The sequence below is a fragment of the Cornus florida genome, unplaced genomic scaffold (genome assembly GCF_030987335.1).
Source record: "Cornus florida cultivar Cherokee Brave unplaced genomic scaffold, ASM3098733v1 CherokeeBrave_3.0.0_Hap2_Chr11, whole genome shotgun sequence".
In the NCBI taxonomy this organism is placed as follows: Eukaryota; Viridiplantae; Streptophyta; class Magnoliopsida; order Cornales; family Cornaceae; genus Cornus; species Cornus florida.
In genome coordinates this window covers 61,510,794-61,528,723 of record NW_026775581.1, presented here as the reverse complement: position 1 = coordinate 61,528,723, position 17,930 = coordinate 61,510,794, and the positions used below count along the sequence as shown (strand labels likewise).

Here is a 17,930-nt window from a genome sequence, read left to right as displayed (position 1 = left end):
TAATTAATTAAAACGTAATCTATTATGGATGGAAGAATAAATGATTAAAGAATCTTCGATATTAATCAACAGGGAAATAATATTTAATTTTTAATTACTGTTTATTATGGTATTTGAGAAACTCTAACATTTACGATGAATTACTGAACTTCTTTAGTAATTTCTATAAATTCTCCAAATAACACTCGTTTAACACTTTCAATTCACTTCACTTCTCTACCTTTTAACTCATTTATATTTGGTCCCCAACAATCATCAGACAAACCAATACAAAATAAAAGTTGAAAGTAAAATTAAGCGGATTTTATTGAAGCCACTATTTAAAGAAATAAATCAAAAGTGACTTTTGATTTCATAAATAATTGAACAGCTGAATACGTGTGTTTGACAGATGCAGTCGTTCTTCTAGTGGTATGTATGTACCCTATCACATTCAGTAACTCTATTATTTTCAATTTTACGAAATTTTCATGCAATTAACAAGTTTGTCAGATTGGGTAATTTTATCAAGCCTATGCAATATTTCAATGATTCCAATTTGTTTAAAGCTTTATCGAGTTCAGGACAACAAGTTACAACTATCTTTTTGACTTTTTCAAGTCTGTTTGACAGATATGTTTTTGTCAAAGGTATTTGGACTCACTCATCTCCTAAAGATGCAAATTGAGGCCAAATTTATTTTGTAATAAATAATTTTTATTTTATTTTATTTTTATTTATTTATTTATTTTGCAACATACACAATTTCATAACCAATAGTCTCCATTTCTCTATAATTGTCTTTGTAGCTAAACCTGTTATTTATTGGTACAAACATTTTTTTTTTAGTTCTTTTGTGGTAAAAACTAAAGTAAACCTCTAATATTCATCCCAATGGGTTTTTTAGTGTCATAACCGGGGGTGGGCTCTAGGAAATTACATTTCTGGAGGCAAAAAATGATAAACAGTAGAGAGAGGAGGAATACATGCACTCTGATTCTTTGCATTACTTAATTTACAATGGGTTTTTTAGTTTGTATATTAGTAGTATATAATGCGTGTGTATATATATATATATATATATTACTAATACATAATGGGTGTTTAGTTTTTTCTAATATATCTTTATAGTTTGTATATTAGTACTACATAATGGGCCTTTACTAATACACACAAACTTGGCCCACTTAGATTTTTTTATTTTATCAATGTCTAGTAAAAAAAAATTAGTAAAGGCCCACTATGTGTTAGTACTAGATTTTTTCTTGATCCGAGAAAAACGTTATTAAGGTGGGTGTATGGTGGTGCACTATACTCACAATAGTGGTGGGATTAGAAATTTTTTATTGAGCATGGTGTCTTTACACTTAATATTCTAAAACTATCTGGTTGGGAGTCATTAGCATAAAGCTCGCTACATGGTTCATCTAGAAAGCTTAATGGACTTAAACATTGCACAGCTTGTCATTTGTTTTGAAAAAAGAAAAAAATGAATGATGAAAAATTCGCATGCATAAGTGTAGTCATGAATTCATGCTTTGGGTACTTTAACTTGGAAGGAAATATTAATGAATTGAAGTTATTGTGATGAGTAATATAAGGATAAAAGAGTAAAACACATAATTGGATGCTAATTCACTTCAACAGGAAGCTAGGGATTGATTGCTATTAGGAATATGTTAAATTGAACTTTGTGTGGGGACCGTAATATTAGTTCACGTAATTGAAGATTTGGGATTGCTTGGGAATATTAATCTTTCTTATACTTGACATGATAGCTAACTTGATGATAATGTGTATGCAATCGTTTCTAATTCCATGGAAGTAATTGAGCTAGATGCAATATTTGCACAATTTTTGATGTTTGTGGGTATCATCTCTGGAAACCCTCACGAGGCTATAGCTCGTCCATTAGGATAACCTAGGGGTTTAAGATCTTATCGCATATGATAAATGTAATCGAAAGTAGCTTGTGAAAGTGGCACATTTTTAGTTAGGAGTAGATTAAAGTAGCAATTTTGTGAAGCTATCTCTTTTTTTCTTTATTTTGTAGAAGACTAGCAAAAACTTGTTTGGGGTAATTTGATAAGTGCACAAAACTTGCTATTTTATACTCAATAATAAATGATTAATTAATTAATATTTTTTATTAGATAATGTTCTTATCCCTGCTTTTCATATTTTATAAGGGCTGATTTCGAAATGAGAAGAACAGAGACAAAAATAACAAAAACGTGATATTACACGATCAGTCAAAGTCAAATTCAAAATTGACTTTTTCATCAAATCAATAAAGATCAAGCCAAATTTGAAAGCATATCAAGCCAAATTTGAAAGCAACAAGATTTTAATGAAGATTTGATATATTTTATTTGCACTTCTATAATTAGATTTTCCCTTCCCCAATCGTTCCATTCTAAACTCTATAAATAGGGATATATGTAGAAGAGGTGGGAGTTATGAAGTGTTGGAAACGGGGGCATTAAAAACATAAACTTTGGATGAAATTTGGAGTAGATTCCGCTAAGAATTTTTTGCGATCTATAGACGAATGCGTTCCTCTCCGCAAGGAGATGAACATGGTATATTTACTTTCTCAAATCCATTTTCGAGTAAATGAAAATTTAGCTCTAAAGTGAGGTGTTTTGAGCAAAAATTGGGAGTTTATTCTAGTTTTGGTTTGTTAAGAGGACATTATTTAAGCATTCAAGAGACGACCAGGGTTTATGATTGTTTCAGTGGAGAAGATCAGGAAATCAATGAGCTTCTTTGTTAATCAGCTGAAATTGAAGCCTAAAGTAATTTCTAAGAATCCAAGACTATTGCTATGTAGCTTGGAAAAAAGGATTGTTCCAAGGTGTGCGGTTTTGCAACATATTGATGACAAAAATTTGATCGGAGACCTAAGCTTAATTAATGCACTCCAAATGACTGAAAAGATGTTCATGGTGAAGTTTTTGAGCAAGTATCAAGATGTAATTCCTGAAGTCATTGAGGCACATCAAGGCAAGGTACAATTTCAAAGGTTTTGCATTAATTTAAGAACATGAATGTTTGTAGTATTTGGGGAATTTAGGAACAGCTTCACTATTATGTGTATTACAGCAAGTCCGTAGCAATTTACCATTGGGAGCTTATATGGTAGTTGTATGGGTTAGCTGCAGTGGCAGTAGAGAATTTAGAAGTTCTGAAGGAACGACATCAATTGACAAGGTATATTGCAGAAGTTCACTTTTTTATTCTTTTAGATTTATTTACTTCAATTTGTATAAATTAAGCATTATTTGTTGTTCATGTACAATGATGTCTGGACAATTCAATTTGTTTCCTCCTATTTTTTATATTTTTATATTTATTTTATTTTTTTCTAACTACTGTTTCTTTGTTTTGCGTTCACTCATATGAGTTGTACTCTTGTTCCTGTTTTGTGCTTTCACTGCATAGCACATTGTATAGAGGTGTCATTTTCTTAAATAGAGAAATCTAAGGTAGGTGGTTTCTGTTGTGCAGAAGCGTAAAACAAATAATAACAAAGGATAAAGAAAAGTAAAACACACACAGGGAAGACAATGATTTACGTGGTTCGGCAATGTACCTACGTCTACGGGAGCTCAAGATCAATTTTTGGAAATATTAAAACACAAAAGGGTTACAAAAGGCTCACAACACTTATTGATCACTCAACGCTCACTGAAGCTCATACAACATATTCTTAGATATTTTACAAAGTCTTCCAACATTCTCTATTTATAGGAAAACTGATGCCGATAGTGGAGAACTGATAACAAGGATGGTGGCAAACCCACGTCGATGACCCACGTCTGACAACGTCTGCCAAAAAAGTAACCCACATCGCAGACCACCGTTTGACCACATGATGAACGCTGAAAAGTGCTTATTTAAACCCCTTAAGCTTAGCCATTCTAGTACCTTTATCTATCTTACTTTACTGTTTTAGATTGATTTCGTATTATTTCCATTTTCAGACACTTATCCCGAAAATAAGCTAACTCAGCCAAATAAGAGCAGAAATGAAACAATTCTAGGATGAATCAAAGAAATGAGCCAAGTGGAAGTAAAAGGAAGAAAAATGTGGAAATCAACATCTTCGATCGATCTCAAATCAAAGTTCGATCGATCCAACATGATCGATCTCAGCACTTCAAGATGGATCAGAGCCATGATGACATTTTCAGAGATCTCAAAAGTTCGATCGATCCAACATCATTCTTCGATCGATCGAACTGCCTTGTCCTTATCCAAATGATTGATCTTATCTAGTTGTACCACCCTACCAACCACTTTTGTCATTTTCCTAAAAATATCTTCAAAATATCTCAGATTTGTCTTTATCCAAAAAGCGCAGCCATTGAGGATCGATCCAGCCTAAGTTCGATAGATCTCAGCCATGTTCGATCGATTCAAGTCCAAGGTTCGATCGATTGAACTTCCTCCAATGCGAAAAAGTTAAAATTCCAACTCACAAAAAGTTGTCCTTTATCCAATCATTGGGGAATATTTTGTGCACGACCCCAGCTCATTTTGTGTGTCATTTGACCTATCTATATAAGGATAAGGATTACTTTTTACTTCATATCACATGATAACACATTATATCATCATATACCTTGTAAGAACTCTTGGAGAGCAAGCTTAGAGGAGGAGGAGGCTAGAGACACCATTGGAGACTCTTCATCAACCAAGGAGCAAATCTCTACCATGGAGTTAGCCCTTGAGGGTTGGAGAAGCACTACCATGAGTGGCTAGACATCCTCTTGGGGTTAGAGTTAGCCCCAAGCATGCTTTCTACATCTTGATTTTGTGTATTATTGAGGGATTAGTGTTGTAATACATGTTTTGACACTTTTATATATATAGATCTTGTTTATTCAATGATTTATGTGGTTTAATGTTTCCAATTGATCATTTCATTCTATCCATATGTCTATGTATGCTAAAATAGATGTTCATGTGTTTGTCTCTATTTCTTGTATTATTGGTGCATGTCTATATGTATTAATGTCATAGATCTAGAGATTGTCAAAACATTGTGCTTAAAGGAATGCTCTTGTAATTTTCTAGATGGTCCATGCTCATTTCTTGATGGATTGTGCCTCTCCCTTAGCTTAATTAGTTTAATTTCATGTCATTAGCTTAATTGTAGTGTAGTGGTAGCATAGTTGTTAGATGGGATGACAATCCATGCTTGTTGTTTGATGTTCCATACTTTTGAATGCAAGTAGCACATGTTTCTAACCTTGTGGTGTATTTGGCTTGTGAGCTTAATGAAAAGATTAATGACTTGCTAGATATATTGTGCTTTTCACATGCTATTTAGACAATATATACTTAATTGCTAGATGTATTGTGCTTTTCACATGTTGATTAGACAATGTATGCTTAATTGGTCACCCTTGCTAATTAAATCTACCAAACACACACACACATCAATATTGCAACACACATTTCCCTCATTAGTCACTAGTTAAGGGTGTAGAAAAGTATTGTTTGGTGGTGACCTCTAAACTCCAAAAACTCTCTCTTTCTTACTTACTCTTTATTGCATTCAATTATTTAGTTTAATTTGCTCTCTAGTTTAATCAACTAACCAATCACTTGTTTGATCACTTGACCTACTAACCCTAATAGTGATTCCACAACCAAATTCGACTCCAATCCCTTGGGACGATCCCTACTGTGATACCCCTCGGATCCGAGACACAGGTATGAATCACTATTCCCGAAGTCAAACTCTGATCTCCGCCGTTCAGATTGTGTGTCACTAAGTCGTGAACCTCTCCTCCAAAATTCAGCTCGATCGGACCACGGACGAAGCGGGATCGGAGCTTTGATCAAACCTTAGCAAAATGTAAAAAACTGCGTTTTTCCTTCCCACTTCCACAAAACGTGTGCTTTGTTTAAAAAAAACCCTACACAGACATCTACCTTATACTTATAGAGTTTTCCTAAACCCTAGGTTCATTTAAGTCCAACTCACAATCCTAACCGGCCCATCCAATTAACGTAGAAACCTACGACGGCTATAATATAAAACCCTAATTTATACTGTAATTAAAACCCTAGTTAGATGTATTTACCTAATTACCCTATTCACCATTAAATACTTAACAAATAATCTAATTGAACAAAATAATAATTAGTAAACCCAATTAAACCAAATAAGACACAAATAAAATAAGACACACATAGAATAATTAAACCAATTACACTTAAGCCATTAATACCAATTAAATAATTAAAATACTAACAAGTAATTCCAATCAAATAACTAAAAATAAATATCATTTAAATAAATTAAATCACCACAAAAGAAATAAATTAAATCACCACAAAAAAAAAAACAATTAAGCACCTAATAAAAAAAATAATGACACATAATCAAATAAAATGCACTTAAATAATAAATTAAATACCATTAAATACCAGGAATATCCTTTTTAAAATTAGGGGTATTACATTCTTCCCCCCTAACAAAAGGAATTCCGTTCTCAGAATTCACTCTTACCTTCTTCCAATATTCCAGGAAACCGTGAGCGAATGACATCCTCTCGTTCCCAAGTGGACTCAGATTTATGGTGATGACTCCACTGAACACGAACCAAAGGAATAACCTTATTACGAAGAATCTGATCTCGTCGGTCGACAATACGACATGGTGGCTCTAAATAAGTTGCATCCGGCTGCAACGCAATCTCCCCAACATCGATATGCTGATACCGATCCTCATCTCGAAGAAATTTTCGCAACATGGAAACATGAAACACGTTGTGGACGTGATCCAAAGTATCCGGAAGTGCCAACCGATAAGCAACAGCTCCAATGCGATCCGTAATCATGAATGGACCAACAAATCGCGGTGACAACTTCCCTTTCTTCCCAAAGCGCATAACACCCTTCATAGGAGACACTTTGAGTATAACCTGATCCCCAACCTGAAACTCCAAAGCCCGAGTACGACGATCAGCATAACTCTTCTGCCTACTTTGGGCAGTACGCATGCGATCTCGAATAAGAGCAATCTTTTCAGAGGTATCCTTGATGAACTCAGGACCTAAGAATCGATTCTCTCCAACCTCCATCCAACAAATAGGTGACCGACACGGTCGACCGTACAATGCCTCAAATGGTGCCATACCAATAGTCTTCTGGAAACTATTGTTATAAGCAAACTCCACAAGTGTCAAATATTCCTCCCAGTGGCCCTTGAAATCCAGAACACACGACCGAAGCATATCTTCCATAATCTGATTCACCCTCTCAGTCTGTCCGTCAGTCTAAGGATGATAAGCAGTACTAAGGTGTAACTCCGTACCTAAAGCCTGCTGAAAACTCTTCCAAAATCCAGATACAAAGCTCGAATCCCTGTCCGATATAATAGACAATGGAATGCCATGTAGCTTCACAATCTCTGAAATGTAAAGCCTTGCCAACTGCTCCGAAGTGTAGTCAGTGCAAATAGGCAAGAAATGAGCTGACTTGGTCAACCTATCCACAATGACCCATATGGAATTATGCCCCTTGAAAGAATTTGGCAACCCTTCCACAAAATCCATAGATATGCTCTCCCATTTCCACTCCGAAATTGGTAGTGGCTGTAGAGCTCTTGGCGGCCTCTGATGATCAATCTTAACCATCTGACAAGTACTACATTGAGAAATAAAAAGAGCAATGTCCCTCTTCATACCTGCCCACCAAAACTGCCGCTTCATATCTTGATACATCTTATCGCCTCCTGGATGAACAGAGAACTCAGAGTGATGAGTCTCAGTCATCACATCCTTCCTCAAATTATCAGCAGAAGGCACCACTAACCGTCCTTTGAACCTTAAACCTCCATCAGCCCCAACATAGTAGAATGGAACCTCTCCGGAAGCTATCTCTGCGACCTTGTCGACACACTGCTGATCGGTGAGTTGTGCTTGTAAAACCCTGCGAATAATGGAAGGTGTAACCACCATGCAAGCCATAAAAGCATCCGATAACTCATCCACACTCTTTAAAGCATTCCACTCAGTAGTGAATAGAGCAAAAAGACTACCAACAGGTCGGCGACTGAGTGCATCCGCCACTACATTCGCTTTCCCTGGATGGTACTGTATAGAAAAATGATAGTCTTTTACAAACTCCAACCACCTGCGCTGTCTCATATTTAGCTCCCGCTGAGTGAACAAGTACTGCAGACTCTTGTGATCACTGAATAATCTGAAGGACTCACCCAACAGATAATGCCTCCAAATACGCAAGGCAAAGACCACTGCTGCCAACTCCAAATTATGTGTTGGATAATTAAGCTCATGAGGCTTAAGTTTTCGAGATCCATAAGAAATCAGTCGCTCCTCCTGCATCAATACACATCCAAGACCCTGCAACGAAGCATCCGTGTAAACAAGATACTCTATCCCACTCTGCGGAGTAGCCAGAACCGGTGCAGAAGTCAGCTTCCTTTTCAGCTCATCAAAAGCTCGCTGACAGTGTTCATCCCACACGAACTGTACACCCTTCTTGGTCAGATGAGTGAGTGGTCCTGTTATCTTGGAGAACCCCTGGATGAATCTCCTGTAATATCCTGCCAGACCGAGAAAACTCTGAATCTCAGTAGGTGATGTAGGCTGTCCCCACTCAACCACCGCTGAAACCTTGGCCGGATCCACTGCTATCCCCTTTTTTGACACCACGTGACCCAGAAATTTCACCTCCCGCTGCCAAATTCACACTTCTCGAACTTGGCATATAACTGGTGCTCACGAAGCGTCTGCAAGATTATGCGAAGATGTCTAGCATGATCGTCCTCCGACCAAGAATAGATCAAGATGTCATCAATAAAGACAATAACAAACTGATCCAAATAAGCCCGGAAGACTCTATTCATTAAGTCCATGAATACTGCAGGTGCATTAGTCGTCCTAAATGGCATAACTCGAAACTCATAAGAACCATATCGCGTGAGAAATGCTGTTTTAGGAGTATCCTGCTCCCTGACCCTCAGCTGATGATACCCAGAACGCAGATCAATCTTGGAGAAATATGTGGCTCCCCTTAACTGATCAAACAAGTCATCAATCCTGGGCAAAGGATACTTGTTACGAATCGTAACCTTGTTCAACTCCCTGTAATCTATACACAGACGAAGCAAACCATCCTTCTTCTTTACAAACAGAACCGGTGCTCCCCAAGGTGATGTACTCCTATGAATAAAACTCTGGCTGAGTAACTGCTGAATCTGATCCCTCAGCTCTCTCATCTCTACCGGTGCCATCCTATAGGGTGCCCTAGCAATAGGCGCAGTGCCTGTAGCTAAGTCTATCACAAAATCGATCTCGCAACTAGGTGGCAACCCTGGAATCTCCTGAAATACATCCAGGAAATCCTGTACAATCGGTATGTTATCCAATGACACAGTAATCCCCTCCTCATTTTCCTCCTCCACATGGAACAAATAGGTGCTACCGCCCCCTTTAGAACGTGGCATAGCTACTACATACATATCCTGATCAGGTATGGTAAAAATAATAGATCTATCAAAACAAACAACTTGGGCATGGTAGTGAGACAACCAATCCATCCCAAGTATCACATCATAAGTGTGCATGTCCAGGACCAATAGATTGGCTAGAAATCTGAGTCTGCCAATATCTAGTGTCACTGGCCCATCACTCTCATGTATAATAACTGTATCACCCAATGGTGTAGAAATACCCTGAGGTCTAGTGCATACCCTCGTCCTCATCCCAGACAAAGTAACAAAAGTCCTAGTTACAAATGAGTGTGTAGCACCCGTATCAAATAAAACACGTCCATGCAAACATGAATAAGAAATTTACCCTCAATAGTCTGAGGTGCCTGAACATCCTGTGGCATGGGGTTATACACCCTGCCATAGTGCAACTGCTGTGGTGTCTGTCCCTGAGTCTGCGGCGGTGCCGGTAAAGCCAGATGTGTCTGTCCCTGAATCCGTGGAACCTGTGGAGCTGGTAGAGGCACTGGCGCCCTCTGTCCCTGCTGCACATACTGTCTCTGTCCCTGTCCTTGTCCTGCTTTAGGACACTGCCTGGTGGTATGACCATACTCTCCACAAGTGTAACAACTACCCTGGAAAGTACCAAATGGCCTCCTCTGTCGGTTAGCCTGTGGCTCCTGCCTGTGGTCCCCCATTCTGTTGCCTCTGAATAGGTGCCCCATTCCGGTGAGCATCTGAACCATCTTTGTGCTTCTTCCAAGGCTGTTGTCCTTGGAACTTGCCTTTGTCATTCTGCCGGTGACCATTGCCATTCCCCTTTTCAGCTGACTGATTAGTAGAGTCTTTATCTCCCCGATTCTCACCACGAGCCTGTCTGATGTCCACAGTCAACTGATACTGTTGTAGAGCGGCGTCTGAGCATAGGTAGTATAGGCTGGACTACCTGTAATAGCTCTCTTGATAGACCACATCAGTCCCTTGACAAAACTGTTGCGCTTCTTCTCCTCTGTATCCACCTCCTCCGGTGCAAAGAGAGACAAGCGTGTGAACTGCTGCTCATACTCCACCACTGTCATGTTTCCCAGTTGCAGACTTAGAAACTCGGTCTTCATAGCTGTCCTGACTGCATAGGCATCAAAGCAAGCACTGAACTCATCATAAGACAATGTCATCCTCTCCTCTGAGGTGGTAACTAACTCCCACCACTGTAGTGCATCCCCAACTAGCTTGAAAGTAGCAAGCATCTGCTTCTAAACCTCCGTGCACTGAACCAAAAGAAGATGACGCTCAATGTCCTGTTTCTACTGGTGAGCTGCTCTCGCATCGGTTGAGCCTGAGAACATAGGTGGACTCCCCTTTGTGAAAGAGCTCCTAGCCTTTCCCCAAGAATCCGTCTAAACCACTGGTGCTGGTACAGGTGCCGGCTGTACCTGAGGCTGATTCCGAAGTGCAGCTGTTACCCCAGCCTCTATAGCCCGAGCAACGAGGTCATTGAGGTGAGGAGGAATCTCTGGATCTCTGACCTGGTCCAGAGTCTGTTGAACATTTTCCTGTTCCTCCTGAAACTGATCCATGTCATCTTGAAACCCAAGCCTTTGCTGCTCTTTCTCCATTTGCTGACGCCGTAGGAGATATTGTTGCCTACGTGTCGTTCTCCTTTCCTTTCTAGTTCCTTGCATGTTTTGTCCATTTCTAGCGTTAACCATCTATTAACACGAAAAGACAGACGTTAGTACCCTTTCTATACGAACCATAAGGAATACAATGAATCCTAACTTAAGCTCTATTCAAGAGAAAACGCTACGCGGAAGACTTAATACGAAAACATCCTAGAGACACTTGAACCTGGAGTGCTCTGATACCAACTGTGATACCCCTCGGATCCGAGACACGGGTTGATCAGTCCCAGGCCCAAACCCGAGGGAATATCAAACAATTAATATTTTATAATGAACACGGAATACAAAATAAATTAAGAAATGAAATTAAAGCTGGAAGGAACTAAAAATAGAATCCGCAAAATATTATAATTATTAAAATCCATCAAACCCAAACTCCAAAACTCCATCAGTTTACAACTTGGGAATCCATCTCTAGGGGACCCCTATTAAACATCCAAACGGAAGATAGAACAACTGTAATAAACGTCCAGAAATAAAACTATAGAGAGAGCCCTACATCGTCGAAAGAGTGAATAGAGACCTCTGCTCAGCACGAACACGTCTAAGCCTGGAACTGTCGTGTACCTGGAAAATAGAAGTGGGTCAGGCCCACGCGCAAGTTCTATACTACTACAATCCAAACAGAGGCCCGATACGCATGTACATCCTAAACAATTCAACAATAGCTAATAGTCCATAAATATATATATAGTCACACTAAAGGACTCTCACTGGACTACAGGCCGATCTCAACCTGAATAGAGGTAACATACTAAAACGCATTCGAAGTGGGCATATGTACCTATACCTAAACAGGGTACACCTCCAACCATCGTAGCCAGCTACACATCCCGATGCATATACGCTCCCTAGCCATCGGTCCTAAGGCTCAAGCTCATACCGAGGCATCATAACAGTACATATATAAAATCCATCCAAAATCCCTGGTATTGTCGCTCAACAAGTAGTTGCCATGACAATACAAATCCACGGGACTTAACTTTTAGTTAATCCCATCCTTATTCCAAGTAGGTGGGTAATGGTATTGTTTTAAAAACCAGAACCATCCTTAGTATGCCACCGTCCCATACCGGTGCCTACTTTCCAATCCTCCAGTAGTCAATAATACTAATAAATCAAGTATATATCAACTAAATTCTAACATCCAACATTCAATGTTAGCAGTGATAAAATAAGCATTGATAAACAAGGTCACAACAACAACATATACATGCCCAATTTAAGTTGTTCCCTTTAGTCTGATATAAAGACAGAATTAATTAAAACTTCCATTTAACACCTTACAAATGACATACAGATATGTAGGGTATGTATCACAAAATCCTAACCTCCACAGTTGATACTAATTGTGATAATGTAAGCATCAAAACAATATTCACAGTATGTATGTAGACATGCTCAAATTATAGTGTTCTACAAAACCGATCTAGTGTTAAACTCAAATCCTCCTAGTATTTAAGTTCAAACAGTTGCTATTACAGAAGTTAAGATAGCTATCATCTATACCTATCCTTCCAATAATTTATACTAGCAATGGTAAGGAAAAACGTGAACCACAGAACCACAATGCATCCACAAACATACTTAGTCTAGGTTGAACAAGCATACAACACTACTGTAACTACTAGTTTCATAGCAAAACAGATATCATTTTAGTTGGGTTTAATCTTCATTAATCCTGAAATCATTTAAGAGTGCAAAGAGTATGAAGCCTAAGGGAAAGAGTAAGGATAGAATCTTGCCTCAGAAACTTTTGTTCAAAGTTTCAACGTCGTCTTCTTAAAAAATCCCGGCGAGTTCCAAAACCCAGTTACTGTTCACGGGTACGAAACACTATTCTCGAACTCAAAATCTGATCTCCACCGTTCAGATTGTGCGACACTGAGTCATGAACCTATCCTCCAAATTTCAGCTTCGATCGGACCACGGACGAAGCGGGATCGGATGTTTGATGAAATCTGGGCAGAATGGAAAAAACCCTGTGCGACCCAATTACTATTCACGAGTATGAATCACTGTTCCCGAGGTCAAACTCTGATTTCCACCGTTCAGATTGTACGTCACTAAGTCCTGAACCTCTCCTCCAAAATTCAGCTCGATCGGACCACGGACGAAGCGGGATCGGATGTTTGATGAAATCTGGGCAGAATGGAAAAAAAACCTGTGCTACCCAGTTACTGTTCACGAGTACGAATCACTGTTCCCGAGGTCAAACTCTGATCTCCACCATTCAGATTGTGTGTCACTGAGTCGTGAACCTCTCCTCCAAAATTCAGCTCGATCGGACCACGGACGAAGCGGGATCGGAGCTTTGATCAAACCTTGGCAAAATGTGAAAAACTGCGTTTTTCCTTCTCCACTTCCACAAAACGTGTGCTTTGTTTAAAAAAAAACCCTACACAGACGTCTACCTTATACTTATAGAGTTTTCCTAAACCCTAGGTTCATTTAAGTCCAACTCACAATCCTAACCGGCCCATCCAATTAACGTAGAAACCTACGACGGCTATAATATAAAACCCTAATTTATACTGTAATTAAAACCCTAGTTAGATGTATTTACATAATTACCCTATTCACCATTAAATACTTAACAAATAATCTAATTGAACAAAATAATAATTAGTAAACCCAATTAAACCAAATAAGACACACATAAAATAAGACACACATAGAATAATTAAACCAATTACACTTAAACCATTAATACCAATTAAATAATTAAAATACTAACAAGTAATTCCAATCAAATAACTAAAAATAAATATCATTTAAATAAATTAAATCACCACAAAAGAAATAAATTAAATCACCACAAAAGAAAACAATTGAGCACCTAATAAAAAAAATAATGACACATAATCAAATAAAATGCACTTAAATAATAAATTAAATACCATTAAATACCAGGAATATCCTTTTTAAAATTAAGGGTATTACACTTACTCACCCTAACTATATTTTTAAGGAAGGTAGTAGTGGTTCTATAAATGTAAAATTTGGCCCTCGCCTTAATGCACACTTTCTCTAAGCTTGTGGTGTGGCGACGACAGACGACACTACCAAGTTTTTGGCGCCGTTGCCGGGGAATAGGCAACGTTGTATTTGTGAAATCAATTAGGAATTAGTACTCTTTTGATCATATCTTTACTTTGTTTTTATTTTTCTATTGATTACTTATTATGTTTGTTCATCTTTGACAAGGAGCATTGAGCTAGGAGGCAAACAAAGGAGCCACCAACCAAAGGAGCTAAGCAAGCATGGAGAAATGCTAAAAATTTTAGAAAATTGCTAAGCTAAGCTATAAATTTGGAGTTGAAGTGCTAAAGGACCTTTGTGAGCTTTTTCTTACTCAATCCCTTAGTTAAATCATCGGCTCGCGTGGAGGCTTGTTTTTAATTTCTTAGATAAATCGTGAGCCCGCGTGGAGGTATTTTTAATTGTTCTTTGCATCATTGTTGTTAAAGCATATGAGTATGGGTTAAGTGTTTGTGGAGGAAGATTCATTGAATTGTTGTGAAGTCAAAGTGCTTGTTCATTCATTGTGTTTATGTGTTTTTACATTGTGCATGCATGGTCGGAGATCACTAAGACCAACTCTTGTCCCTCTTGATTTGCATCTTGAATCTGTAGTTAGAAATCCTAGGCGAAGAGGAAGTTCTAGTTCTACCCAATCCATTATATCAATGGAAGGCCATAATGAAGAGCATGTAGAGGACCTTGGTCACATAGACCAACAAGGTATCCTTCATCGAAATGTGCATCATGAGAACATTCGAGCACCATTAGACATGCCTAGGCTATTCATTCACCAACCACAACAACAACAAGGCCAAGTTCCATTTGGAATACCAAGGCCAATGTATGCTCCACAAACTCCCATCATTCAAGGAAATCAAAATCAAGGTGCCCATGTTGCACCTCAAATTGCTAATCCTCCACTTGCTTTAAGAGATCACTATGTGCCTAATGAATACAATGCACCCACATGCATTCAATTGCCACCATTTAGAGTACATCACTATGAAATTAAGCCACAAACCATCTAAATGCTTCCTAACTATCATGGACTTCCAAGTGAAGAACCTTACAAGCATTTGGGTGAGTTTCTTGAAATATGTTTCACCGTAAAATATACAGACATGCCGGAAGAGGTCTTAAGACTCAAACTTTTTCCATTTACCTTAAAAGACAGGGCAAAGTATTGGGTTAACAATCTTAGGCCTTTTTCAATCACTTCTTGGGCAAAAATGCAACAAGAGTTCTTGAAGAAGTATTATCCGGTTTCTAAGACCAATGCCATGCGAACCTCAATTCGAGAATTTTCACATGGGGATGGAGAAACGTTTCATGAGGCATGGGAACGCTTTAATGAATTGCTTAGGAAGTGTCCACATCATGCAATGCCCAAATGACAATTAGTTCAATATTTCTTTGAGAGCTTATCGGACAATTACAAAGGCATGGTTGATGCTTCCATGGGTGGCTCATACATTGATAGGCATGAAGATGACGTGTGGCGTCTTTATGAGAGCATGAGTGAAAATTCTTTGCATAAAACATTATCATCCAAGAATGGTAGAAATTCACAAGGTAGGAAGAGTGTTGGCTTACATCAAGTCGACCATTCCAATGAAATAGCCGCCGAAATGAAGTTTTTATCACAAAGATTTTATCAATTCTTGATTAACCAAAACTCGGCGAACCAAGTATCTTCCTTCCCTAACCATTCTCATCGTGCATCAAATGAAACATGTATGACTTGTTCTAGTGTTCTTCATTCTACTTCTCATTGTCCCAACGGACAAGTGCAAAATGAACTTAATGAACAAGTCAATGCAGCTTTTGTGAACCAAGGGAACAATCCTTATGGTACTCATTATAATCCAATTTGGAGAAATCATCCGAATTTCTCTTGGAAAAACCAAGGAGAGGGCTCAAACCCTTCCCAAGGTGGTTTTCAAGGGAAGTACATTCCACCTCCACTTCAAAACCAAGGATCCCAAGGTTATAGACCTTATCAATCACAAGGGAATCAATTTGCTAACTCTCATTTTCCCAACCAATCTTATTCCCAAGGAAACGCTAGAAGTCCCGCCTTTGAATAAAAAGTTTTAAATGCTTTGGGCATTCTTGAGGCTAACACACAATTGCTTCATTCTCACTCTCAATCTATTGCGAAGCTAGAAACCCAAGTAGGGCAAATAGCAAGCACTCTTAATGCAAGAGAGAAGGGAAAGATGCCTATGAATGCCCCACCTAAGCAAAAATGTATTGTGGAAACCCATTCCTCATTAGAAGGCCACACCATTGAACATGTTAATGCGGTGACTACCTTGTGGAGTGGTAGGATTGTGGATAATCAAGTCAAAAAGTACAATGAAGAGAGTGAACCGGTGCAACCTCAAGTTGTCACCTATCCCGTTTCACATCCCATTCCTCCTTCATTGCATATACATGATCTTGTGAATGAGAAAACTTCAAAATGTGATTTAAAGAATGATTTTGAAAATGATTTGAAGAAAGATTTGCAAAAAAATGAATTTGAAAAAGTTTTGTTGAAAAATGATTTGAAACAAAGTGATTTAAAAACTTCTTGTGTTGAAGAGACTTCAAAGAAAATTTTTGAAAAGAGTTTTGAACCAAAAGTTCCATTTCCGGATGCCTTAAAAGGATCCATTTCAAAAGACAAGCAAAAGGCAAAAACCAATGAAATCATGGAAATGTTTAGGCAAGTGAAAGTCAATCTTCCACTTTTGGATGCAATTAAGCAAATTCCGGCTTATGCCAAATTCTTAAAAGACTTGTGCACCCAAAAGCGGAAGAACAAGAGCCAAGCACCAAGAAAAGTGGTTTTGATCGAGCAAGTAAGCTCAATTTTGCAACATAACACTTTACCAAAGTTTAAGGACCATAATTCACCTACTACTTCATGCATCATTGGTGATCATATCATTAATTGGGCGCTTCTTGACTTAGGAGCAAGTGTTAACCTTTTTCCATACTCGGTTTATGTCAAATTGGGCCTAGGTGAATTGAAACTGACGTCGGTAGTTTTACAACTTGCCGACCGATCCATTAAGAAGCCTAGGGGTATAATTGAGGATATTTTGATAAAGATTGACAAATTCTTCTTCTCTGTTGATTTCGTTATCATCGACACGGAACCGGTCCCCAATCCTAAAAGCCAAATTCCTGTTATCCTTGGCCATCCTTTTTTGGCAACCGCTAATGCTAACATCAATTGTAGGACGGGGATAATGAAGATCTTATTTGGTCACATGAAGGTGAAGTTGAATATCTTCAATCCCACACCCAACTCATTTGACAAATATGAAGGAAAGGTTAATGTTGTAAACAAATGTCATGATCTTCAATGTCAAGGAAGTGAGCTTTTGTGTAAAACCAAAACTTCAAAGGGATCATCTTCAACCATGCATTCTCAAAGTGTTGTTTCAAATTCTTGCCTTGAAAGGGTATGGAAGCCCAAAGGTTGTGATTGCATTGACAAGAGATCAAAAGTTTCTTTTGAGCTTAATCCAACAAGTTCTTCAAAGAACTATTCGTTGGATGGAGTTCAAAGCATTTATCACCCCAACAAGGAGGGGATGCATTACAAGATCTTTGATCCTGGCTAAAAGAGCTCAACGTCTTACTAGAGACGTTAAAGACTAGCACGACATTTCGTAGGGTGTCAAAACCCTATTTCTCCCTCATTTCTATCTTAAATTTCATTTCTTGCGAAGTCTAGATACTTGTTTTTGGTTCATATGCATTGCTAGGAACTGTGA

The 17,930-nt window shown here is 38.3% G+C and overlaps 1 pseudogene; it reads right to left on the bottom strand.

Annotated features, from left to right (window-relative positions):
* Positions 1–15,445: 15,445 nt before the first annotated feature.
* On the bottom strand, positions 15,446–15,544 carry LOC132287496 (small nucleolar RNA R71; annotated as a pseudogene).
* Positions 15,545–17,930: the final 2,386 nt, after the last annotated feature.